This window comes from Excalfactoria chinensis, chromosome 6 (assembly GCF_039878825.1).
Source record: "Excalfactoria chinensis isolate bCotChi1 chromosome 6, bCotChi1.hap2, whole genome shotgun sequence".
In the NCBI taxonomy this organism is placed as follows: Eukaryota; Metazoa; Chordata; class Aves; order Galliformes; family Phasianidae; genus Excalfactoria; species Excalfactoria chinensis.
Window position 1 is genome coordinate 36122740 of NC_092830.1, and position 26831 is coordinate 36149570.

Consider the following 26831-nt stretch of genomic DNA (forward strand, 5'->3'; position numbering starts at 1 on the left):
TTGTTGGAGGGGGCGATAACGCCATGAGCCACCAGGCAATATTTTCCATTAAGTAGCACCAACAAGCAATTGTGAAATGCTCTTTGCAGCCTCCCAGTAGTTGGGCAAGGCGGCCCTGTGCCAATTCCCACCCGTAGCTTCCAAGGGAAGAGATGTGCAGGGTGAGGACCACAGCATCCAACCGGCACGGAGCAGCCTGCTGTCAGCACGTCTCTGCCTGGAGTGCTCTCCAAATTCGCTCCGCTGAGAAGGAGGATAGCATGGCACATGCAGCGATGGATTTTTGCAAGACTGAACTGTACACAGGCTCAGCCTGGGGGAATTTCTGAAAGATGTTTGTCTTTTTTTTTTTAGATATCTGTTGAGGAGATGAGGTAAGTCTTCCTTCCTGCCGATCTCCTGGAGCTAACAGTGTGATATCGAGAACAGAAACTTGCCCTACCTGCCATTCCAACTTGGTTTGGCATGATTTGATTTATTTTTTTCCTGCTCTTTTTTCCTTTAACCCTTGTCGTTTTGTGTGGGGGAAGCAGAAAGGAATTTAAAGCGGCAATTAGCAATAAGGGAACTTTGTTCTCTGAATTATTTTCCAAATTTCTGAATTTTCCCAACTCCTATTTCACCTTCTCTGTGCCCCTGTTATGGTTTTCACAATTCACAGCTGGAAACAGCTCTTTGAAAGCCCACGTCATGATACAAATACTCTTGTGATCATCTTGAGGTAAGGTCCACCATTTGTGGCCAGAATTGGGCTATGATGTTCAATTACACTGAAACTGGAATTGGAGATTTAGTACAGACCATACCAATGTGCATCCCGGAGCCTTTCAACTCAAGCCAAGCTGGATTTAACGTGGTGATGTCTTTGCCCATTTCCTTAAGCTGCTGTTGAGGAATGGGCTCTGCCATGAAGAGCAGTCACCAGGCTCAGCATTGCTGTGGCTCTGGGAAAGTTTGCTTTGAAATGAACCTGGGCGGAGCAATCACTCAGGAGCAGCTGACTCCATCAACCTGGTTTTTAGTGTTCTCAGTAAATTTCCATTTCACTCAACACAATTTTCATGAAGTTCACAGTGAGTGAAACAGCAGTCAGGGGGGTGGGAAAACATCAGTCTTCATGGTTTTGTTCTTCCCATGAACAGAGAGAAGAACACAGACAATGGCTTGGGTTCCATTCTCACAGCATCTCCATCCACATTGGAGACAGGAAGTCCTGGTTATCTCCCATGGGAATGTTTTCCTGCATAAAATCCCAGCATAGTTTCTCAATGGAGGATGTTGGGTGTAGTCTGGTATATCTTGGATAAGCATCTGCTTGTGGTATTCCTCCAAAAACTGGAATGTTAGGATTGTTCTATGCTGATTCATGTTAGCAGCTGACTCAGCAGCAGTACTGATGATTGACTTTGGTTGACCTGCAAGGTTGGCTTTGACCTAGAATTAGGCAGACTTAGACATCTTGTGGAAGACCTCAGGCTTCATGCCTGACACTAGCAAGCTGCTCTTCTCTGGGTGTGTTTACATGACAGATAGCACTAATTCTGCTATTTCACGCTAACTGCAGCATATTCATCTGTCTGTTTGTCAGGTGTTGCAGACTGACTTTTTATTACCTTCAGAGGACCATCTAGATGCTTGAATTAAACTTCTGGCATAGCAGGAAGCTCTAGAAGCACCAGGAATGGGAACTATTTACTGTTTGTGGGAAATCAAGTTAGTGCCTTGCTCCCCCTCACCCCACCCACCTTCATGGAAGCAACCCTATTGTTTATTCTCCTTATATCCAATATGAGCTGGGTTGTCTCCAGATTCTTTCATTCAGTGGCTTTATCTCTATTTAGTATGTTCACCTAGAAGGGAAATGTGCACTCAAACACGAGCAGCTGTCCTTCATCTGAACATCCCCTTCTTCCTGGCTTGCACCCCTCCTCCCTGTGCCCAGACTCCCTGAGCCTGCTGGGTGGCTTCAAATAGTCTCCTTGTACCCACCCCGTGTTTAAAGCCTTCTCAGAAAATAGGTGAATTCCTCTAGCTACTAACCTACTGGAGGAGGCTGTCAAGGGCTGCCTGCACGCACTTCAGTCTTCGTGAGAATCAAAGTGAAACAAGAAGAGGCTCACAGAAAAGGGTTACAGAGAGTTTCACGTATTTTGCAGCCTTTTCATGGCTTAAATTACGCTTTCCCTTGTTCTAGTTTTAAAAGGCAGAACAGAAAACTTAATTTTAACACTGAAAAATGAAGGCTCTTCAATTATTTATAACATTAAAATGTACAAATGTTTGATCAATGAACTTGAAAAAAACATGCAACTACAAAACCCATTTCACAGTGTTCTAAAGTTCATGTGGCAGAGATAGAGAAGTGAAATGATTATTAACAGACGAAGAGCAGCATTTTAATAACATCCAGGCTGTAATAATGAGGCTGACAAAAGCAAGGAAATTCAAAGCTAATGCTGATCTGATGCTCCCTCCTTAACACGTAGACTGTGTCTAATTTTGCAGAATGTAAGATATTGTAAAGGAATTGCACTCGTGCCTGAGACCCCCTCAGTGTGGTGCCCAGTGGGGTGGCAGCAGGATGAGGTACCTTTTGTCTCAGAACTTTGTCATTTTGTAGTGGAGTGTTCTGAATAAACACACATCTCTTTTTTTTTGTTATTCTTTGGCTTTACTGTTATTGCTAACGGTAGTGAGAATGTCTTTTTCTCTTAAGGCTGAAATATGAAGCTTCCCATTGAAATAGTGCTAGGTGAACCCAGCGCGCTGAACAAGAGTTTGTAAAGGGGTGGCACCTTCTGGGCACCCAAACAATTGAAACAATTGCTGTGCTTCTGCCAAGCTTGATTTAGGAACAATGTGCTGTTACAGTACAGTAGATGTGAGGCTCATCCAGGACTGCTCATGTCCCCCTGTGGGTGGTGGCTCTTGGGGGAAATAAATGGGCTCCAAGTGGAGTCCCCAAGTGCAGCCCATTTTGGAGTCATTTCCTCAAGGGCTGGACAGCTGGGAAGGACTGATGGCATCCTTCGTGTCAATGCAGGTGTACAACTTTTCTTACACAAAGCAGTTTATTTTCCCAAGGCTGACTCCTTCCAGAAAGAAAACAAATGCTATTCCATCAGCTAGCTACACAATTACAATAAATTCTATTTGCTCAGTGCCTTACTGAGGTAAGTGACTGTTCTCATTTGAGGGCTCTGGTTATTAAGATGCTTATGCAACAGCAAAGTGGAAAACATCTGCTTTTACTGTAGTGAGACTGAAGATAAGTATAATGCCTTTTTGGGTGGAAGAAGGCATGCAGGTGTTAGATGAAGAGCTCAGTGCAAGGCCAGGAGTTTATCATTTGTAGTTTTCCATTTCTATCATTCCAAGGGCATAGAAATATTATCTGGGAGAGCTGTTTTGCAGCAGTTAGATCTAAGAGTTCCCTCTGGCTCTGCCAAAGCACTAAGGGGCCGTTCCCTTCTCCCAGTCCTTGGCTGTTTTTGGGAGGGAAATGGAAGAAGTGTTGGGGTGGTCTGTGTTTTTGGGAAGGCTGTGTTTCCTAGAGTCCATCCCACCGGTGACCAGGTTGCCAAGGTAAGGTGCACAGACAGTGCAGGGTTGCCCCCTTGGGGTGGGTGACCCCTTGGGGTGGGCAGTAGCCCCCATAAGCTGTGAGTGCTGAGCAGCCAGCTGCCCTTTCCTGGGCTGCTGCCTGGAAAACAGGAGCCCAACTTTCATGCCTTGGTCCTGCAGCTTCTAATTATGCCCTGCACAAGGCCTTAGATGTGAAGTCTGCTGCAGAAGCAGGACGGTGACGACGATGAAAGGGAACAACATCAAAAGTGTCAGGAAGAGGAGAAGGAAACGCCATATCAGTGTTGAAGCTACATGCATATTCCAATTTGCTATGTGACTGTGTTACTAATTTGGAAAGAGAAAAAATAAGATTATACGCAGAATGGCATCCCATAAGGTGCCTTAGGAATATGCAACAGAGGAAGAGTTTCTTAACAGTGGAGTCATGTGCTGTTGAATCTGGTCTCAACACACAAATAGAGCATAATTAGAGCTCGTTAGGAAAGGACACAGGGCTGCTGGATCGCAGATCTGCCTGCAGACACCCCAGTAGGGATGAACAGAGGAAACAAGGTCACAGCACTTAACACATAGGTAGGGAGTGAGGAGGAATGGGGAAGCTTGGTCCTTACGCATCTCACTCTGTGACAATGCTGTGTGTTTTCAGTCTGGCCTGGCAATGTATTTAAGATTACATGATTGATCTTGGGAGGGGGAAAGGAGAGAAATGGAAGTTACAAAAACCACATTAATAAAATTTAGTAGATTAATAAGTTGTAGCATTACGTGTGAAAATTTGGCATTAAATATTTAAAGTTTCTATTAATAAAATACTAGATCAATAAAGCCTAATCTTCAATATACATGTAAAAAAAATTAATTGGTCACCATTTGCAACGTGAAAACCACAGGCAATGTGCCGGCCCTCACCTGTGCTGGGGCTCAGGGCTGCGACTGCTGTAGGGTGTCAAGGAATGGAGCCAGCAGCCATAGGGTAGCATTGAATGCCTTTTAATTCTCATTGTATCAGAGCAGGAGGGGGTGTTATTCAAAAATACTTCATCCAAAAGGAGAAAAAGAACCTTTAAGGTGTGTTTCCTAAGGAATACCTTTGCAGGCTTTTTGCATTTGAAGTGTTCTCACTTCTTCCAAGCGCTGTGAAGTCCTATTGCTTCTGATGCACTCAGAGCTTAGAAACAGCAGTACTTCCGCCTCTGCTCAGAAAGCATCTCTGGCAAATGGTGAAACTGGGCTTAAATTAGTATAAAATACTAAAATTAATACTCATTGACTTTTATGTTTCATTATCATCAGAAATTAGTTTATTCTTGGGTAAACAGTTTATGGCAAGATATAAATATTTCCCGTTGACCTATTAACTGGCTCAATATATTATGAAGTTATTGACAGTTGCAGTAAAATTTACAAACAGCCATTAAACCTTTTAACATACCAGATACGTCTCAGGCTCTGGAGCACAGAGAAATGATTTTTTTTTCTTTAAAGATAATCTTCTACTGATATTAAATTCCTCCAAGATTTTAATATATTGTCAAAGTTTATGGGTCATAAAATAAACCTGGGGCTTACAAAAAATTTACACAAGGATATTATTTAAGAAAAAGGACGTGTAAGTTTTAGTACAGAAAGAATGATGATATAAGCCACTGAAACATATAAAAGTACATACCAAATACTATGTTAAAATAACATTAAATGTCTTGTATAAATCCACAAGTCAAGGTTTAAGGTTTTTTTACAGTGTCTGAATCTCTTATTATTGTGTCTAGATAATAGCACACTTGCAGCGCAGCACTTAGAAAAGCTCCCTTTTGATGGATGTAGAAGCATGAAATAACGATAGACCAAGAAATCCTAATTCTGAATTTCCTGATAATGTAAGGTTAGGGCACACACTCCATGGGCCTGATTCAACAATGTATTACTCCACTCTGAGCCCGATCTAAATCATTTAAAAATCAATAAAAATGGGTCAGCTGGCTGGTGTAAATTGGCCTACCTTCATTATGGTCCATGGATGGATGCCAGTTTACACCAGCTGAGAAATTGGCCTGGCGCAGTTATATCTGTGTAAAGCTGTCAGAACGCAGTGATTAATCAGGATCTGCACATTTATGATAGCTTTTCTCCGTTTCCCTTATATATGTGTGAGTGTATATATATATATATACATACACATATATATATGCGTATTTAAAAGTTGGGTGGTTCAACACTGCCCTGGAAATAAGAGTAATGTCTTGTAACCCCGTCTGCACTCCATGGAAGCATCGCATCTCTCTGATTAGTGAGTGTTTGGTGCTTGATGGAAAGGTGTCACAGTGATGTTGCAGTGAATGAATGGGGATGTTGCAGTGCTAAAGCTGAATGCATCTCCATCTCCAGTAGCTGGAGCTGCTCCAGGAGGTGCTGTTGCTGTGGACACATCCACCACATGTATCCAGAAGCAGAAAATAGTTGAGACTGCATCTTGAGAGCCACAGGAGCTGTGGGAAGCTGTGCTCTTGCACTGAACACCTATTTTATTGCTTGTTCCTAAGGAGGTGAAGCTGAGAGTGGCTGTTTGCAGCTTTCTGCTTATTGCCTGCTCAGGGGTAATGGACACAACCCTCTGCATGTAGGAGCCTTCTGTAGGCCATGGCTCTGCTTCCCAGTAGCCTTCTCCTCTTGCAGCTCTTGTGCAGCTGATGAACCCTTCCCCAGTATTGTAGGCCCACATATGAAGGGGGAAAAGAGGAGGATCTGTGATTTCAGCTTGACCTCACCTCTCAGAGGTGATATCCTGAGCAATGAGGCCATAGTGAAGAAGTGCAGAGGTACAACCAGGATGTGGTGTACATGAAACGCCTCAGAGGAGCTGCTGAACTTCCCCTTGGTGTTGCACCAGCCGCATATTTTGAGTGTTCCAAAAGAAGGTGCCACAGATCTCATAGCAGGATGGAGCACGTGCTCCTGCTTAACAGAGGTCCTGCAAGACCACCGTCTAAAGATTAAAGTAGCAAAGCCAGTGTTGTGTTGTTTTTTTCCTTCTTTTTTTTTTTTCTTTTTTTCTTTTTTTTTTTTTTCTCTTTTTTTTCTTTTATTTAATCTCTATGTATTGTCTGTGAGCCTGGTGGGTTTCCCACCCTGAAGCCAGGTTCCTTGAGGTGTCTCATTGAGTGCCTGGGCCACCCAGACCCCAGGATCCTGGTGGGGCTGGAAGCAGAGCTGGCTCGCCTTGTGCAGCATGCAGTGTAACTGACGTGACTTTGTGGTTTCCTCTCTCAGCTTTGAAATATAGTAAACTCACAAAAGCTACTGTAGAGTTCAGAACAAACACAGGGGGTATGTTTAGTTATTTGTTTTTGTAGTAAAATAAAATATTTATTATACACAGACACCTACTGTGAACAGAGGGTAAGGCCACTGTGTTTTATCTCTAGGGTGTCATGTTTGACTTCCATTAGGGATGTATTATAGACCTGTGGGTTTTCATGAATTCAGAAAGTCCACTTTGAACACTGATTTCAAAGCCTACAGGGGGTGTGAGGAATGTAAGAACACTGCTTCGTAGGAAGGAACCTGTTGCATCTAACAAACACCTTGCGTTTGATAAGCCAGACCTGAGGTATGCTGTAGAGAAAGGCGTTCTTGTCTTATTTTTTTTCCTTAGCTTGATTTTAAAGGAAGATTTCCAATTGTTTGCTTTGTATCTTTAGCCCATGTGAAGCTCAAGTTGAAGACAACAAATGGGATCCTGAAAAATGCACATCTGCATCTTCATACTTCTTACTTTTTACTTTTTTTCTTACGTTTTCCTCTCAATGAATCACTCTGGAGGAGAAAATGACCTACATGATCAGATGGATAACCATGTATCTCCATAAATGCTTCTCAGATTAATGATACTGCCCAAAACTGAGTAACACTGAAGGGAGAAGAGCAGAGGGGCCTTCCTCGATGTGTGGTGCTGCAAGTTTGGAGGTGTTCGTGGTGCCCCCACATCACCTCCATGGTGGTCGGTTGGCCATGAGGAACAGCTGGTGGGGCTTGACACCATCCAGACATGATCATCCTTTGGGTTAATCAGCCTGTGTTTGTGGGGAGGTGGGAGAAGACCCATGTTCTGCTCTGGACACCACCACCAATGTAGAGATGTGGTCTTAGCCCTTTGGAGGGGCTGGAGAAGCTAGCAGGAAGGTACAGGTGATCCCAAATGAGCCCGACCTGAATGCATGAAACCTCCAAGTGCTTTTTTCACCATGATGCTCCTCCCCTCTGGACTTCTGTCCATTTCTGAGTGGCCTGGGATGCCATCCCTCCCCTTTAGGCTTACATATCCAACCTCAAGCCATGCAGTACAGATGGCACTACATGAAATGTAACGACCTCACGTCAGGAAATGAGAACCCTGCGCTACTGTTGGCTGCTGCTTAAGGAATTCATGTTTCCTCATGACCATCAAAAAGATAATACTCAGAAGACCCGATTTTGTGAAATCAGCACAGGAATCATGCAGATTTGTTAGAGCTGTTTTCATCCACCTCCTCCAGAGAGTGAGCAAGGGGATGTTTTGAATGTTTATTCACTTCTTTACATCCTTTGTTCCACTTATTGCTGCCCAGAGAAGGAATGGATGTGTTCCTGTGATGATTTCATGGGAAGGACAAACACATTGAATTGAGCAAAGCATAGAAGGCAGTAGGCTTCATACAGGCAGCAAAAATGATTGGGCTCTGCTGACTTTCTTCATTGCAGAAAGCTCAGTACAGTAAGTCCTTAATGCCTATTAGACTGAGAATAATTTGGATTGGAGAAATGTATGGTAGCAAATACATCTAGAAATACTTAGTCACACATGCTGTTTCCATCACATCTTCTAGTAATTCCACTTTCAGTTAATCTCTTTTGAGTTCCACTTTAGTAAGTTGGTATGGGGTGACATGTTCAAAAGCACACAAATCGTGTTTTTCAGCGAGCTACAGTGTTCAGTTGCTAAATCCTGTCCTGCAGTTTCCATAATTCTCTCAAAGCCAGTTTATCCTGGTAGACTCTTTCTCAACACTTGCTAGATAGAAAAGCTGTGTACTAGTTGTTTACTTGTTTCCAAATGAAATTACTGTGGGGATGAGAGTACTTATAAGGTAGACATTCTGTACATACTCACTTGCTTTTCTTTTTTCCTTTTCCTTTTCCTGTTTCTTTTCCCTTTCCCTTTTCCCTTTCCTTTCCTTTCCTTTCCTTTCCTTTCCTTTCCTTTCCTTTCCTTTCCTTTCCTTTCCTTTCCTTTCCTTTCCTTTCCTTTCCTTTCCTTTCCTTTCCTTTCCTTTCCTTTCCTTTCCTTTCCTTTCCTTTCCTTTCCTTTCCTTTCCTTTCCTTTCCTTTCCTTTCCTTTCCTTCCCTTCCCTTCCCTTCCCTTCCCTTCCCTTCCCTTCCCTTCCCTTCCCTTCCCTTCCCTTCCCTTCCCTTCCCTTCCCTTCCCTTCCCTTCCCTTCCCTTCCCTTCCCTTCCCTTCCCTTCCCTTCCCTTCCCTTCCCTTCCCTTCCCTTCCCTTCCCTTCCCTTCCCTTCCCTTCCCTTCCCTTCCCTTCCCTTCCCTTCCCTTCCCTTTCCTTCCCTTTCCTTCCCTTTTCCCTTTCTTCACCTAATTCCTGCAAACTGCATTACGCATTAAGTTTTCAGTAGCACACCCTCACCTTTGGAAACCACTCCAGTTTTCATCATTATCAGGGTTCTCACCCCATATCCAAGGCTGTTCTGAGAGTACATGGACTCTTCCCAGGTCCTACACAAACTAATAACACCCAGTGAGAGAGGTTAGCAGCAATAGTCATGGACAGTAAGTCCCGACTTGGTTATGTGCTTCCTGTTCCACTTGAATTCAACCATTAAATCTGAACTTCCAGTTCAAATTAAATATGTCATGACCAATGTCAGATATATGGACAACTTCAGAATGGAATAACCCAAGGCAATCTGCTCTGATCGTATCATGCCTTAAGTCTCAGACTAAATCCAGGGGGAATTTAATAAAATAACTCAGTCAAGCATTGATCTTTTCCTGATGGTTTTCTTCTCCTTTCCAATGGCCCTCTTACATAGCCTGCTCTTCTCCCTTGCACAGCAACAGTGTATCATACAGGAGGTACACAAAGTATTTCAGCAATGCTACTATAGCACCTTCGCTGTGGACCTTTCATCTGGTAACGGTGTTTAGCTTGACAACATTGTATCTCTTTAGTTCTCTCCCTCTCTGTCAATCTGCTGCTCTTCTGTTGTATTTGTTTCATAAAGCATGGTAGTATTGAATGAGGGTGTTGCAGAAGGAACAAAGTTGCATGGTCCACATAGCCATCCCTGCTGCCATGGTGGCAGCCGGAGCCCCATAGATGGCGTCTGTAAGTGGGTGTTATACTGAGGCAGATCTGTTGATATGAGGGAATGGCATCATATCAGCTCCAAGGTTAGAAGGAACAGTTCTGAGATGCAGGTTCTGTGAGTTCTCAAAGAATGGGACGTGAGCATGGGGAGAATCCTACCTGGCCTTGTTTGGAAACAGAACTTTTTAGACCTCTATTAGAGTATTATATCTAGTTGGATACAGCAATATATGTTATCCACTATAGCATAACCCACATCAGACATGAAAACCTTCAATCTGAATTTTACCCACCTAGCTGTTTTAGAAAGATTCCAGCAGTGCAACCAGCATTATTACACGGGGGCAATTGCAAGCAATTACATTGTCAAACAGTGTGGGGAGCACTGCTGCAGAACACGAGCCCTCCTTGCTTCCTCCTGCCCTGATGTTTTGCCTTCACCATCCATGTGATGCTGGAGGAGCATTTACAGCATAAGCTCTAGAAGGAAGAACTTTGCGCTTTACAGCAACACTTTAAACAGGAGTCCTTGGGTAAGATCTCTGTCTGATTTGAAACCCTTCCAGGGTTTGGAAGAGTTTCAAAAAAAATCAGAAGCAAAACAAAGCCCAGACTCCTGAGATGGCTCAGCGTCATGCTGAAGAGTGAGCGTGAGGGTATGTTTTGTCTCTAAAGGAAATATCAGAGCCTATAGCAGTCAGGATAGTTTATAAGCATGAACATAACTTTGAATAGCCCAAGCTCCGGTTTATCGTGACCTCTGCAACACAACTCGGAATGAAAGGTATAAAAATATTCCCTGAATAGCAGATACACGCTAGAAATGATACTCAGACTCAGAAGATTTGAAAATCAGAGGCTTGTCTTCTTTCTCATGATGAAGCTGATTGCCCCTTTTCATTGTATTTTATTAATTATAAAATAGAAGTCCTTACAGGAATGTAAGAAAACAACTCTCCCTAAAGATGCAATGCATGCACACATCAGGAAACACAGGCAGATAGGATATAAGGAGCCTTTTATTCAAGGTTTGAAAGCTTTCCTTTGTTTCATTCCTCTTCAAGTTTTAACTCTTGCATGCTTCTTCCCTTGCTGCGAAGTGGTTAACATGCAATCTGATTATTTTATTTTCACAAAGGCAAAATGTGATTGCTCTCTCTCTCTCTCTGCACACTGGCCCTTTCACACAGCTCTCAGCACCATCTGAGAATGGGCCTTATTGAGCTGCCAGCACAAGCTTCCCTTTGTCCTTCCTTCACTATCAGGTACAGGCAGCAGTGTTAGGAAGTGCTACCAGCAGCAGGGAGTGATCATTTTGGAGCATGGATGGGTTGTGTCCCCTGGCCATGCCCCAGCTGTCTGGCTTGTCCTTTTCCATCTCAGCCACCGTCATTCCTCAGCCATGTGTTTTCTCTCCCCTGCACTCACCCTGTTGAGTGGGCTGTGCATTTTCAACAACCCGATGCAGATTCTTCTTCTGCCTGCGCTGAAGCACTTTGTTACCTTTCTTTATTTGTGGTGCAGTAAATTAATTTCAAGTCTCAAAACCTGAAGAGCAATTGAGCATTTTAGTGTGTTGCTCTGATCTCCTCTCCAAACACCAACCTTAAATCTTCAGATCTGTCTCCAAGATATGTCGGGTGACCTGCCAGAGACCTTTCAACCAACCTATGCTGTGGACCAGAGCTCCTCCTGGTCTGTGCATTCCTGAGTATCATGAGCACACACCCCCAGTGCCATCTTCCTGCAGTGATGTTGCTTTGCTTACTTCCAAGAGTCTCAGCCATTGTCCTTGTGCATTTGCATGATAAACGTGAATGAAAAGCAAAGGCTGGTGCAGTTGCAAGCCATCAGCAAGTTCAGTAAGGCCCCATTGAGAGATGGTTTGGTGAGAAGTATGCATAGAGGAACAAAGTGTTCAGTGTCCCTTTTTGTGCTTCAAGGGATCTGAATGTATCTCCCAAGTGGACCGAGGCCTGGTCCTTACAGACCCCACTTAGCACTCTTAGTAAGGCTGAGGTTTCTTCTGCTCTGCACAATGTACCATTTTGCTGGGTTTGGTCCATTTCTATCCTTCTTTCCCAGGCATCCTCTTCTCCTTGCTCCCAGTGGTGGCTCTGTGCTGCCCTCCCACAGCTCTCCCATGGCTGAGCTGGGATTCTCAGCAGTGCTTCCCACTTCAAGCACTTTTTGCCATTTGTAACCCAGCTGCAGTATGGCAAAAATGCACAGAGTGCCACATTCTCTAGGAATCATCCTCAAAATAATCCACTGAGCACCCTGCACAATAAATGAACTATGAACAGCAATTCACACATGCATTCTGTCATCAGTGAATAGTCTATTGCCTTCCAAAGATTATTCTGGATATATGTATCCATATATTATTATCCAGTCACATAGTGGTCTAAAATTTCTCATTCCAAACTGCATTTTCCTTCCAAAAAAGAACAAACCCCCCAAACAGTAAATTGAAGGCCTCTTCTGATTTACCAAACACCTTTGCTTTGTTTTATGTGTTATTGACAGAACGTGGTTGAAAAAGGAATCCCAGCATTAGCTTCAAAAACTTTTTATCAAGTGAAATGGCAGCGTTCTGTGTGATCAGATGCAACACTGGATGATGAGGTGTTCTATTTGAATTGAAATTTACAAGTAAGTTTTAAACGCATTGGAATATGTGTTGTTCAATCCAAAGTATGAGGGCATCTGATGTACCAACAGTAGTGAATTATTTAGGAAACCAGATTAAGGATGGCAAATAGGACATATGTTACCAAGAAATGGAGAATGGATTTTTTGGAAACTCTTCCAAAAAATAAAACCAAAAACACAAAAAACCCAGCAATATCTTGCCAAATTTGGTATTAAAAGACAGAACTGCCTTGAGTTCAGAAAAAGGTCTTAATGTCAAATGGTTTCAATTTTTTTGCATTAAATGAAGTGAAATTCTGCCAAACCAGATTCCTCAGATTTAGAGAAAAAGGTTCCCTTCCAAACTGGGGAGAAACATCCAAGTTTCAGAGTTTCTTCCAAGTTTCATCCTGACAGGAATTTTTTTTTGGCCAAAGTTATAAAAACTGAAGTGAAAGTGATGGTGTTGTATCAGGCAGCTTCACCCTGAAAGTTCCTGAAGCATGATACATGGACTAGGCTGGATGCCCTCATTCTTTGTCGTACCTTGCTTGTTCACATTAATGTGTACAATTAGAGGGCTCAGGCCTGAATGTCCCATGAAGGTGCACACAGTTTGGATCCCATGGTGGGAACACAATGGCATGTATGGCTGAGGCATTTGGCTTTGATGGAGATTCAGCCCAAAACTCAGTTGGAGAGGAAACTCTGCCCTTTAACAATATGTCTTTGACCCACAACTGGACCAAAGTATATGCAATGGCACAGGGTCATGAGTAGCAAACCAGGGCCTGCTGATGGCTCCACTGGGATCTCAGTCCTGTCTGATGCCATAAGAGTGGAAGAAAGTTCCTCCATCCTCTATTGATGTGGAGTTGTTTCTTAGCCCTGAGCTATCAAGATATTTGGATGCGTACTTCCTGCATTATTTGTACCTGAACTCAATGCCTTATGCATTCAGCCCTACAATACTTTCTCCAAGACTATTTTGGCCGTAAAATAATTGTTGAGTTCCTCCTCTAATTAGATGCATATATCTACTTCCCATGGGCATTTCCATGGCATTGGAAGTTCATGGTTTTTTTTTTTTGTTATGTTTATTTATTTATTTATTTTTTTAATAGATTATCCTGATTTTTAGGGAACAGATTGAAGGTGTCTGCATATCCTCTATGGCTGTGAAACTGGGAGGGCTGATTAGCACAGCACCCACAGTGTCTGAACTCCTCCTGCTCTGGGTTCAGTCACTGCTTTTGACTATGAGTGCAGCAGGGCAAGCTGATTCCCCGTATCCACATTAAACCAAGAATATCCACTTAAGTAGAATTATCCAAATCAGAATTTCATATTAAACCCTAATCTGAAACATTAGGAGACAAAATGAATGGTAAAAGGTGAATGTTGTTAGAAGACTTTGCTTTGTTTAATGATGGTTAGTTTGGGGCCTAAATAAATTATGTGCAAAATTCAGCAGACCAGCGAATAAATGACATTTCCAATGCTAATAGACTTTTGATTTCCAATTAGTCCTCCACTCATTGCAGTGAGTGGCATTGCTTTGATCAGTAGCTGATTTACTGCAAATATTTCAACAAAAGTGTATTGGGATGATGGATCCCTTGGGTAGGAAACATCTATTTATATAAAGCATTTTTTTTGTATATACGCTGACATGAATATATATGTAAAGAGATGTTTCACAACACCGTAGATGGGACAGGTCACACTGAGAGTGCTTGGCTTTACACCTTCCTTGTCATCACGAAGAAAACTCTTAAAGAAGCACAAAATTTGGTTCCTGTCCCACCCAAAAGGAGCAAATGCTGTCCTCACTTCTTAGAATCACCAAGGTTGGAAAAGACCTCCAGTATCATCGAGTTCAACCGCCCACCAACCACCAGTATTCTTGCACTACACTATATCCCTTAGTACCACATCTAAACTTTCCTTGAAGCTGTTTTTAATAAAACCCCTCTTTAGAAATTCTTATTCTTGAAAGCACTGCTTCTTTGTTATTATTATTATTATTATTATTATTATTATTATTATTCCACTGATATTATGATTGTTTTTGGTGAGACTTCTCGGTCTCTTTAAGAACATTATTTTTGTAATTAAAACCTTTCAGGTCTCTCAGAACTTTGTAAGCATTGGTCCATACAGAATTAACTGCAAAGTCCTGAGAAAGGGTTAATACTTGCTGGCAGTTTGGTCATATTAGAACAATTACAGTGATTCATTGTCTATGTCTAATGGCATAATCTGATTGTAAGACAGCAGAGTGGGCGTTGGAAAATATACAGCAGCCCACTATAGTCAGTGTGAAGCATAACAGGAAATGGTTGTGGGTGTTAACCATGTCACAAGCGGTTGGATTAAATGCTGACTTTGCAGACAAAAAGCCAAATAAAGATATGGGAAAGAGGCCGTGTTTGTTTCAATAACAATCAGGAGACTATCTGATATTGATTTTAGCAACAGAAAAGAAAGTTGCAGAGAAAAGCCCATCACAGGTGACTCTGCTTAAAATCCTATTTACTATCTCTCTAACACATTAGCCAATAGGTAAAACTGTTCAGCATAATTTGCTACTATTCATTCGGAAAGCAAGGTATTTTATATTGAAATAAATAGGAAATATAACTCCTGATTATGATATTGTCATTAAGGTACTTATTTTCAATTAAGAATTTTTATTAGCTCTCATCAAGTTGAGTAATGAAAGTGCCGTAAAATACACTTCCCACCCAGTCTGCTCCCTCCTGGCCATACTGCAAAGACCTCAACTTTCAAGGGAAGGAAAGGGATGGGAAGGGAAAAAATGAGGAATAAAAAGAAGACATTTTACCACTGACCCATGCCTTCAGATTTTTGAGGTTCCCTCTATTCTCCAGAGGCAGCCTTCCTGTTGTGTGCCATGAGGAGGGTTGGGCTGCACATTGGCCATTCCAATCATTTCATGAATACTGACACATTCACCAAGTTTGGTTTGGGATTGTTGGGGTTGGTTGGTTGGTTTTGATTTATTTATTTATTTATTTTTGGACAGTTTTGGCCTCTTGGAGGAGCTGATGCAAAGCAAACATTATTATCTTTGTTTTTTTAGGCAAAAGCTTTAAAATCACAATGAACCCCCCCCCCAAAAAAAAAGATCTTTATGATTACTTAAATTGTTCTTTCTCTTCCTTTCCCTCTCTTTCTCTCTCTTTCCTTTCCCCACACATATTCTCTGGAGGATCTAAAAATAAGCCTCTAGCTATACAAGTCAGTGCTCCAGGTTTATCCCAGAGACTAAGCAGTATTTCACAAAATACCTTTATTATTTTCCGGGGTTCCTCTGCATTGTGTGAAACCTCCAAGGTTATTTGAGATCAGAGGCGTAAGGAAAACGGGCACATTTGAGGCAGGGGTTGGGATGAGGAGTTTTGCAGAAGCCTTGCTGCATAAACTAAAACCATGAGTGTTATTGGTTCTGTCATGCTTGGGTTACACTTTCAGCAATGTTTATTTGCCTTCTCATTACCCTAAAAGATATCACTGATAGATTGGTGATTGGGAAGGTAGCCGAAGTTGTAAGAAACTCTGTGCTCTGCCTCTAAAAACAACTTCAGCCTCAGTAACATGAGCTGATCTATGATGATTTCCAGTTAAGGTCCAGAAAACCTCTGGTTATGCATCATCCAGCAAAAAGAGTTGGTATTGTTTGTTTTCTTTCTGTATTTCATTATGGGAACAAAATCAAAGAGGCTGGTGAAGAACCCCAGTAATCTCCCATCACACATACCTCTCGTTTTTGTTTTCCTTTTTATTATTATCTACCTGTAAAAGTTCTTATATTTCAAATGTATGGGCTTAATTCTGTACCATTGCCCTTAATGAGAGGGAAGCCACCAAGATCATTTAGCTCAGGGAGAATAAGTCCCTAAAGAAGAGTGTTGATCTAACCAGGTTTTTATGGGGCAACCTCATACCATCGTTGGACTTTTTCCCTTGAAGAAAACATGCAATCATTAAGGCTGGAAAAGACCTCTAAGATCATCCACTGCGTTCCATCCCCACTATGCCCACTGAGCCATGTCCCTAATCTGAATGCACACTCCATAAACCAGCATGTGCATAACAGAACATGAGCGGTTTGCTGTGTTGAGGTAAAGAAAGGAAGACCAAAGACTGGCAGGAGACTTGCAGAGCCCTGCACCCTTTCAGTGATACTTCACTGCTGCCCACATGCAGCTTACTGTGGAGGTCAGCACCAGACTACAGGGAAAAAACACAGAAAGCAACATATCCAGGCAAGTTAAAGCCAGTCTGAATTACGTGCATTGATCACAAACACAAGCAGTGTGTGTTTTCTGTGCAGTGGGGCCAAATGAGTGTGGCCAAGTGTATGTGTGCAGGAGATGGACACAGCCCTGTGGTCAGTAGCAGCTCAGGGTGCAGAGCAGGATCCCTCTGCCTGGTGGAACCACTGCTGGTGGTGTTGGGACTATTCTGGTGCTGGGAGGAATAATGGGGCCCAGCCCCACCTGTGCTGCCCCACTGCCCCACATGGAAGTGGCACTGCTGTGGTGCAGCATCCCTAGTGAACTAACACATTTTTATTGCAGGAAGAATAAAGCAGGATTTCACAGTCACTTGTCTGTGCAGTAACCAGCTTCTCACTTCCCCCAGCACTCCCAGGGGAACGAGGCTACTTCAGGTGCTCTGTTTATGGCCCTACTGTGGGATCAGTTTTCCCCAAATCTCCTAATTCCTGCTGCCAAGACTCCTTTACTAAGCAGATGATAGCAGGAGATGGCCCCGTGATGATGCTGATGAGCTCACATACCTAAAATTTTCTTCTCCATAAAAGGTGGAGGCCTCGATACACAAAATCATTTCTTCTCTCTATAAAACAGCAGTGAAAGAAGGATGGAAGATGTAACACAGGAAATGCATCAAATCCCAAAGGGCAGCGGGAAGTTTGACTCCATCTTCAGCAGTTCCAAGCAAGATCCCACTTGGATAGGAGTCTGTCATCAAAATAAGAGCAATACTTGTCCCTCAGATAGTAGGGGAAATGAAATGGAAATGAGTTTAATCTAGGCACCTCAGTGCAGGCTTTCAGCATCCTTGCACAAATGAAAGCCAGCGTTTGTTATTTTATTTAGCCCAGATGCAACAAGGAGATGGTTGTTTGCACCTCCAAGTTTGCAGTGTGCAGAAGAGCAACCATTTCTAACAGAGCCAGTGTTCCCAGTGGACCCAGGGCTGTGATTCAGCTGGGATTTGCTGACAAGTGGGGCTCCAGCAGAGGAACAGCATCTGCTTGCCACCTTCTACAGCAGAACTTAGTGCAGGGTTGGGGCTGTGTGTCCATCCCAGTGGTGTCACGCACATTGAGCAGCATTGGCAGGAGCTGATTTCATATCTCCCAGAAAGCGGTTGTGTCAATTCTGCCCAAACTTTGCTTTTCTTATGCTCCTAAGTTTATAACATTGTATAACAAAAGGCCTTAAAAATGGGGCGTAGTTGAGGTACGCCCCTTAATTGTCGCTCCTACAATGGCAGGAGTCTGTTTTGTAAATGAGCTTGCATACCCCATATGTGATTTACTGTACACCTACAGTAAATTTTCTTGTGGGAGATTTTATAGTGCCTTGTTGAATAGTGAATGTTAAGTCAAACCTTCCTGCAGCCGAAGAAAATAGAAGCCAGATCTGCAGAGAGAAAGTAACAAGGAGTTTTTGTTAAGGTGTGTTCCTGCTCGTAGTAAGAGAACAGTAATTCTACCCTAATGAAAATTAAATTTATTATCTTTTGTTTGTAGTCGTGACTTAAAAAAACTCCACACAACCCTGTTAATCACCAGGAATGGTTCTCCTCGACCATCAGAATGATAAAAGAGCACTAAAATACTTTGGCCAGGTTCCAGATGGGCCTTTTTCTTTTGGAGGACTTTGGGAAGAAAATTCACATAACATGCTTTTTTTTTTTTTCCCTTTTTTTTTTTCATGGAAAGCGTGTTTTTCCATGATTCATAAACTCGCTTTTATCCAGTCCATGAAAGGACCTCTCTCCATAATGTAGACCAGAGTTGACACATTTATGTGCAAAATTGCTGGAGCATTTACACCGCTATTCATCAAGACAGTGTCTGTGCTCCAGGAATGTTACAATCACCTGGCACAATCAGTTTCACACACATGCACGCATTCTTGGAAGCCTGTGTTATTATAACACGTAACAAAACATTACAGCCGCTCTCCTACTGGGCCACGTACACAAGTTGCTTTCCTTTCTCACTCACACACCTGTAAGTGAATTAACCAATGCCGTCGTTTTACTGATGCAACTGTGAGGAATAAGAGAACCCTTTGAAGCTGGGAATCATAGAATCATAGAAACACAGAATGGCCTGGGTTGAAAAGGACCACAATGCTCATCTGATTTCAAGCTCCTGCTATGTGCAGGGTCGCCAACCACCAGACCAGGCTGCCCAGAGCCACATCCAGCCTGGCCTTGGATGCTTCCAGGGACTGGGCATCCACAACCTCAGTGGGTTGCCCTATTGTGGGAAGCAAGCTCTAAACAAATGAGGGATAGGGAATACTTTTCCTTGGCCTGCTTCCTTTACCCAGCCATGGGGTCTGGGCTGGTTGTGGGTGATGATGCTGCAGCATGTACAGATGCTTTGTTACAGGATTGGAGTCTCACTGCATTTCTCCACATCCCATCCCTTGTTTCAGCCTCAGACTGCCCCAGGTGGTCCCCATCTCCCCGGGATGCCGTGCTGTGCCCTGCAGGACACGGCTCTACCACCCCAGGGCAGATGGAGCTGGGTTCTGCAAACATGGGGGGAGGAGATACTGAGTTTCTGAAATGGCTGTGGCTGTCAGGTGAGCAAAATGTTTGTTTTCATGCGGATTTTCACTGACTGTAGTAAAAAAGATTCTTAAAAATTGCCTAAATAAGTATTTACATGATACTGTAACCCAGAATGGTTTCAAAGGAGCCTTTATGATCTGTCAGGTCAATAATCTGCATTTTTAAAAGTCCCTGAATACATATTTGCATGATCTGTATTTCAAAAGCTCTAGTAAATATGTATTTGCACAATAGACCATAACAATATCTTTTAAGCCATCGTGGTCTATATACAGTGTTAATCCTCATATATTCCAAAGGAGTTTTATTTTCCAAAATAGCTTTTATTAATAAGACATTCAAATGCTGTGGTTCTGAGGGTGATAGAAGGATGTAATCAAAAAGGATGAGGATGGCTTTTCATGCAATTAAAAACTGATTTAAAAGTTAGACCAACAGCATCAGCAAGTGCTTGTCTTCATCCCCCTCACCCTTCCCCCCCCCCCCCCCCCCATCATTTCCAGGCTGTGGAGTTTCCCAGAAACCTCCATCTTTGCAGCTCATCCTTTGCTTTCTCCCCTGCTGCCAGCAGCCTGCATCCTCTGGAGGAGCTGTTCCTGGCAGGCAGCTGGCAATCTTTCCAAAGAAAACCTTTCTGTTGTGTTTGGGGTGGGAGAAGTAGGGCAGAGCAAGAGCCATTTTGGTATGAGATTCTCCTCCGCCTGCACACCCGTGGTGAAGTGCTGGTTCTGCCTGCAGAAGGTCTGACATCCTTGTCCTAGGATCAGGGCTATGTGAACTGACAAAATTCTGCATGCCTGGCTTCTCATTGGCAGTTCCAATCACATTTCTTCATCTCTACCGTTATTGATGTTGCAAGGTGCTGCGTGGTGTGGTCTGGAGCAGGGCTGTTCCATGTGTTCCTACTGGACATGAAGAAGGAAGTTAGAACTGTGGAACAGATTAAGTTGGAAGGGATCTCAAAGATCATCTAGTCCCAACCCCCACATAATTCATAATTCTTAACCCCAGCTGGAATCAGGCGTCAGAGCTTAGGGATTGATCTTTTGGTTCGCTAGGAGAAAACCATGTACGTTCAAATGAGGCATTCTCCATTCCAGTTAACTTTGCAGTGGACTTTTGGTTGGGAGGGTGAAGCCTTAACATCCCCTGCATCCCCCAGGCTGTGTCCCAGCTGCTCCTCCAGCTCAATGGGCATATGGTGCAGGTAAAGGAGACTGCACATCTTGTTTCTGTTTGGGAAGGAAGCACAGCCTGTGCTTTCCCTGAACATAAATTCAGCCAGAGTGGTATGTCATTAATCAGAGGTAGGATCTGGAAAAATCATATGGAGACTTTGCATCTTATATTAAAAAAAGCAGCAACCCATGGCTGGTTAGTTTGTTCATTGGAAATATTTTATTAACACTGTACCTTGCAGAATAGGACAAAATAAGATCATTTCTCTATCCATCTCCAGTCCAGACTTTCTGTGTAAACAGTTTGAATCACGAACCCTACAAATGAATGTGTTGTGCTGTAGCCTACACGACATGTAAGTCTATCAGATCTTGGAGAATGATAAAACACAGTACGATGTATTCCCAGACTTAGATGGCTTCGTCACATAAATCTGAGTCAAAGATGAAGCCCAAGCTTCATAAAGCTCACCCGGCTTTATGTTCAAAACCGTGAAGCAGCACCTTGGCTTCTCTGTGTTTTGCTTTGGATCAGGTGCTCCTGTTCTATATGGAGATCCAATAGGAAGGCTCATAAGAGCCAGCCCCATTGTAGGGCCAAGGGCTTTGGAGAGGAGCCGAGGGAGCTGCCCCCAGAGCGTGCATGCATGCGAGATTCTCCACTTCTCATATGCTGGTAATTGCCTATTAACATAATGCAAATCGGAGCCCCTTTCCTAATGGCAGAGCCTCAATGTACGAAGATTTTCTTGCTCCATTAAAAAGACAGTTTTACTCGTGCAGTAATGGAAAACATCAAACTCAAATGGGAAAGTGGGTGCCTCTAAGTATTTCATATTTTACAGGAATATGTTTTAAATGAAATACTGCCTGACAGATAAATTACACTGGCTTTACGTATGTACCCGGCTGATTTAGTGCTACCAGCAGTGCAGATGGTTGGCGACAACTTTGTAGGTGCTTAAACATCTTAGTACATGAATGCAATTTTTGCACTAATGCAAAACACTTGTGGAATGACCCCTCCGATGTAATGTTTTCCATTGAGAGAGCTGATTCGGACTTACAGAGAAAAAAGCTATATGCAAATTACTTGGGCTAACCTGTAGCCTTTAAAAGGAAAAGAAATGCAATTATATCTGCTCTCTGTAGCCACAGCTTAATGAAAACTGAAGACTAAAACAGTCTCTCTAAGTTTGAGAACTTCGAACGGGTCCCTGCTTATTAACAGAGCAGTTGTACCAGCAATTTGTTTTTGTAATTACATTCTTTGTGGTCTACACAGTTTTCAAATAGTGATGCAAAAAGGACAGCTGGAGATACTGCTAGTTGCTTACCTAATCCCCAGTGAGAATAAAAATAGATAACAGTAAATGAGACTGTATGTGGGAAGCTAAATTAACAGTCAAAGCGGAGGCTTTTTTAAAGACACAGTATACTTCAATGGATGCATTAAAAGATGGAGATGAAATGTATTAAATATCAGTAGGAATAGTTGGCCCTTTGATTACGTGAACGAGGAGCAGAGCTCACTCCTTGGCCTTAAACACACTGCTCCTGTACAAAGCAAATAATGAGCTGGACCACAAAGCTGCTGATATTTCCCACGTAGAACCACTGAGGCCAAAACGGTGTAGAGCAAAGCAAGATCTGCTTTCTGGGCTTACAATTGTTCTCAGAAGCAACTACAGAGATTTGTGTTTAAGCTGAGATTTGAACAGTCTTCAAAGATGGTCACTTTCCTGGGAGTGATGCTTTGCCCGGCAATGGGAGCTGTGTGTGCATCCTGGCATGAGGAGGTGGAGCTGAATCTCACGGGAGTTGTTTGGTTTTAGAAGAAACTCAGCCAACTTCATTAAGTCTGGAAATGAAGAAATTCCAGCTCAGGGTTCACGCAACCACACAATCAGTCTTCGCTCAAATATCCTTCCTTTGGTTTCCCGAGTGCCACATCCCTTATTTAAGTTAAACCACTGGGAATTGTGTTGGCACTTGCCATGGGTGTCTAAGTGGCTCCAAGCCTTCAGTGCTGAAGGACCATCTATTGCTGCACTCCATGGATGCACCTCCCCTCCAAAATCAGGGAACAGAGAGGCTTTGTAATCCTTATCAGAGATTTTACCTGAATTTGGGCAAGCAACTGGCGAGTCTGTCTGCTTGTGGGTATCAATCAGCATGGCACAGTACCACCTTGCATTGGCTAAGCATGTAACCTGCTCTATTTCATCCTAAGAAACAACAGTGCATAGCTGCCAGCCTGTTGATGCAATGAAGGTGAAAGCATGGTGGGATGGTGAGCTGATGTTTGCTGGGAACATACAGAGCAGCCAAGGCTTCCCACCGCCGCATGCAGCTGCAGCTTCACTCTCACTGTAGCAAAACCCTCAGCACTTGGGAACTTCATTTCCTGCCCTTCATTTTCCACCTGAATGTTCCTCACAGCTCTGGGGTGAAGAGCTCAACCACTAAAAAAAAAAACAAAGAAAAAAAAAAAGAGAGAAAATTCGGAATTCATGAAATGGAGCCAATGGGAAATTCACACTTTGTGGACACATAGAGCCAAGTGAAGTGCTGCAATCCCAATCACTGTGCCCCCAGCTCTGCTGCAGGCTGCACCAGAACAGCATGGTGAGCTCCTTGGGCCTGATCCACAATGGGCTGAGACCAGGAGGGAGGATCCACTGGTTTACAGAGGGAGAAAGTAAAATATGGCCTAAGTCATGGAACGGGGCTTTCAGGTGCTTTATTTTCTCAAGGTGTCCCAAGGATCAGTGAGAGCAGTTACCTTACAGAGGGATTCCACACAGTCCTACAGGGTCATGGGAAGCACACATGGCACTGGCCTGCCAGCTGCAGCTTTATGCCAGCAGTTTTCTATGTCTGAGAGCATCCACCCCTCTCTATCATGATAGCTAATGAATATTTTGAGGGACATGGCTCAGTGGGCACTGTGAGGATGGGCTGGGGTTGGACTTGATGATCACTGTGGCCTTTTCCAAGTTTAAACAGTCTATGATTCTGCTGACATAAATAAGATCCCTCCAGTTCCTTAGAGACAGGGAAGAGAATGCTTGCTCCCAGCCCATAAAGTTTGGCTTTGTGGGGATGGGGTCATTTTTTTGCTTCCTTTTGCTATGGAGGAAACCAATATGAAGAGTGTTACATCTTCCTTGAGGATTTGGATTGCTGTATCTGAGACCAGGTAGAAGCAGAACAAGAGGAAAGCCTCTTGATTTTGTGCCTGGAGCAAAGCTAAGCGGTTCAAGGCCAGAGTAAACACGAAGCAAATGAGAGGAAAAAAAAAGAAGAGAGAGGTGTTGTGATTGAGCACTGAGCAGGGTTTGGAGGAGGCCAGCTGGCTCCCCTGGGGATGCCCGGGCTGTATCCCTGCTGGCACTGCCTGCCTCAGGCCAAGCTAGTACAGCATGGCTGCCTCCCGCTCCATTGCGCTGCACTGTGGCGGTGGATGGGTTTGTGATCACCTCTGCAAACCTGGCTCTGTTCCACTGCTCGGGCGGACTCCAGATGGCAGGATGAGGTTTCCTTGGTTTGATCTGTACTACAACAGACTTTTAAACGGCGTGTTTTGTTGTGACCGTTCGCAGCCCTGAGCTGAGCACTGCTCTTAGAAAGATCGCTGCTCAGAAATGCTTAAAAAAAAAAAAAGCCCCCCAAACTGTTGAGAATTCAGTGTAAATGGCTTGGGGGAGGCTACATTATGCCTGCATATTTTGGAAGTGTATCTGCTACACAGATATCCGAACTGTGTATATGGGGAATACACTGTGTGTGCCTGGACAAGACCAGCTGATCTCACTGGACCTGCTCGGATCAGGAGGTGGGATGGCATGACCTCCAGACACCCCTTCCTGCAAAGTTAGTCAAACCTAAAACCCACAATTGACAGTCTAAAAACCTGGCTCTTGAGAAATGAACTTCAATCGCATACCTATATGCATACACCAGCAGGTATATGCAAAGCTATAGACTGCGCATAGCAATACACAATCCCCAAAAGGCAGGTTTATTCGGGGTATCTGGTCCACCAGGCTGAACACTTTGGGGAAAAGAAAAAGTTTGAAAACTGAAATCACAGTCCCATAGCAGAGACGAGGAGCTGCTGGTGGGGCCGTGTAGCAAAGCTCATCCTTCTGCACGTGGGCAGACAGCCTTGGGTGCTCATGGGGCCCTTCGGTGGCCCCAGATCTGGGGGCAGACCAAGACTTCTCAAAAATTTTAAGGCTGTAGTAGGAATGGGAGCTGTATTATATTTGGCCTAAGAACAGAACTCTGACGTAAGGAACCTTGGGGAAATGTAATGGCATGTACATTTTCTACTTCTTTCATTGAACAGACACTTCCAGCCAGCCCAGGCTGCTCTTGCTGGACCTGCTCTGAGCAGAAGGTGGGGCCCCGTTTGTCTGCCAGCCCCCAAGCCACCCTCTGGTTTGCAATTTCTCTTGCAATCTGCTGGCAGCATTTCACAGCTTTTTCTGGCTTTTGCCTTTTGCATTAGAGATCCCCAGGGCTGCCGGACAGAAGTGATGCAGGGTTGTAGTGTAGGGCGTAAGCTCTGTGAACATTTCTAAAGAGTGCTCAGCTACCAGGTCCCCTGGGACTGAAGGGAACTGGCAGCTCTGCTTGCCTGATGCCTTCTACTTCTGAGCTTTCCTAGTCTTTCCATTGTCCATCTTCTCAGCATTCAGGATATAACATCCTGATTGTGAATGTTGCTTCCTGCGTACAAGGAGAACGCAGGACATGTCAGTACAGGAAACACTGCCCCACACTGCTTATAGTCTGTAGAATCACAGAACGGTTTGAGTTGGAAGGGATCTCTAAAAGCCATCTGGTCCAACTCCCCAGTAGTGAGAAGGGACAGCCACAGCTCCATCAGGTGCTCAGAGCTCCATTCTCTGACCTTAAGCATCTGTAGGGTCGGGGCACCACCATCTCTCTGGACAGAAATCAAGGCTGGAAAGCAAAGGGAAGCAAGACTTAATCTCGGGTGTGGTTCTCACCCACATAAATGAGGTCTTAGACACTACAAAAGTCTTTCAGAAGTTGAACAGGAATGGTTTGAGCAGCCAAGCTGCACTCACTGAGATTGCTCAGCATCCTCTGCATGTGGCTGGACCAGACTCTAGCTCATTCCTCAGCTTTTTCCAGAGTGAATCCTTCCGGTGCTGGTGAGCCCAAAGCTTGATCCCTGTGATGGGAGCAGCAAAAATAAAAAGGAAGACTATGAAGAGAGAAGATATACAGTAGAAAGAAAAGGCATTTGTGAAGCAGCACATCTGATGCCACCACGGGAAGGGCTGGGTGACAGGGATGGATGCTGTGGCCAAACACAATGACAGAGCTACCAGCAGCAGTGGTGGAGCCCCCCCAATCCCTTCCCATGGGGAAGCAGTGTGCCATCTCCCCAAAACACAGCCTGACTGGAGAGCAGGATGCCAACATCTGTGTGCCAGCTCTGCGGGGCCGCGTGTTCTGTGCATGCCCCATCTGCAGCAGGCAGCACTTGCCAGGGGCTGTGCTCGGGGTGTGCGGGGGGGGGGGGTGGCTGCAGGAGGAATCCACGGTAGGATTAAAAAAATACCACCACCAATGAAAACGTAAATAGGAAGCATGTTTTTTTTCTCACTACTCTGATTTTTCTCTCTTTAGTTTAAAATTCCCAATTGACTTTGATCAAACTCAGGCGAAATTCACAAGCTTGGTCAATTTAGGGATTTGGAAAGGAAAATAAATAAATAAATAAATGTGTGGAGAGGTTTCAACCAAAGGGAAAGGAAAGAGGCTTTGCCAAGCAGGTTTTCCCAGGTTCTCACAGTTGGACATGCTGTGTCTCTGTGTCTGCAGCAGGCTCCAAGCCCGACTTCCAAACGACCTGGATGGGGTCCCTAAAGTGATGCACTGCAGGCAGGGTGCTGGAGGAGGTGGGCAGGGATCCCGAAGGCAGAAATCCATCTCACCTCCAAAAGGCAGAACTCTCACAGGCTCCAGGCTTGCAGTTTTAAGCCTTGCACTTCATCCTCGTGTTTTCATGGCGATGCCTATGTAAGCTCAGATTAAAGCTCCTGCTGAAAAGGACAACCAAAGTTAGTCGATCATCTTATCTCTGTGAAATAGAGTAGTAAATATGCAACTACAATTGCTTTTTATCTCCCCATCACTCCAAATATTGAACCTAGCCATGGCTG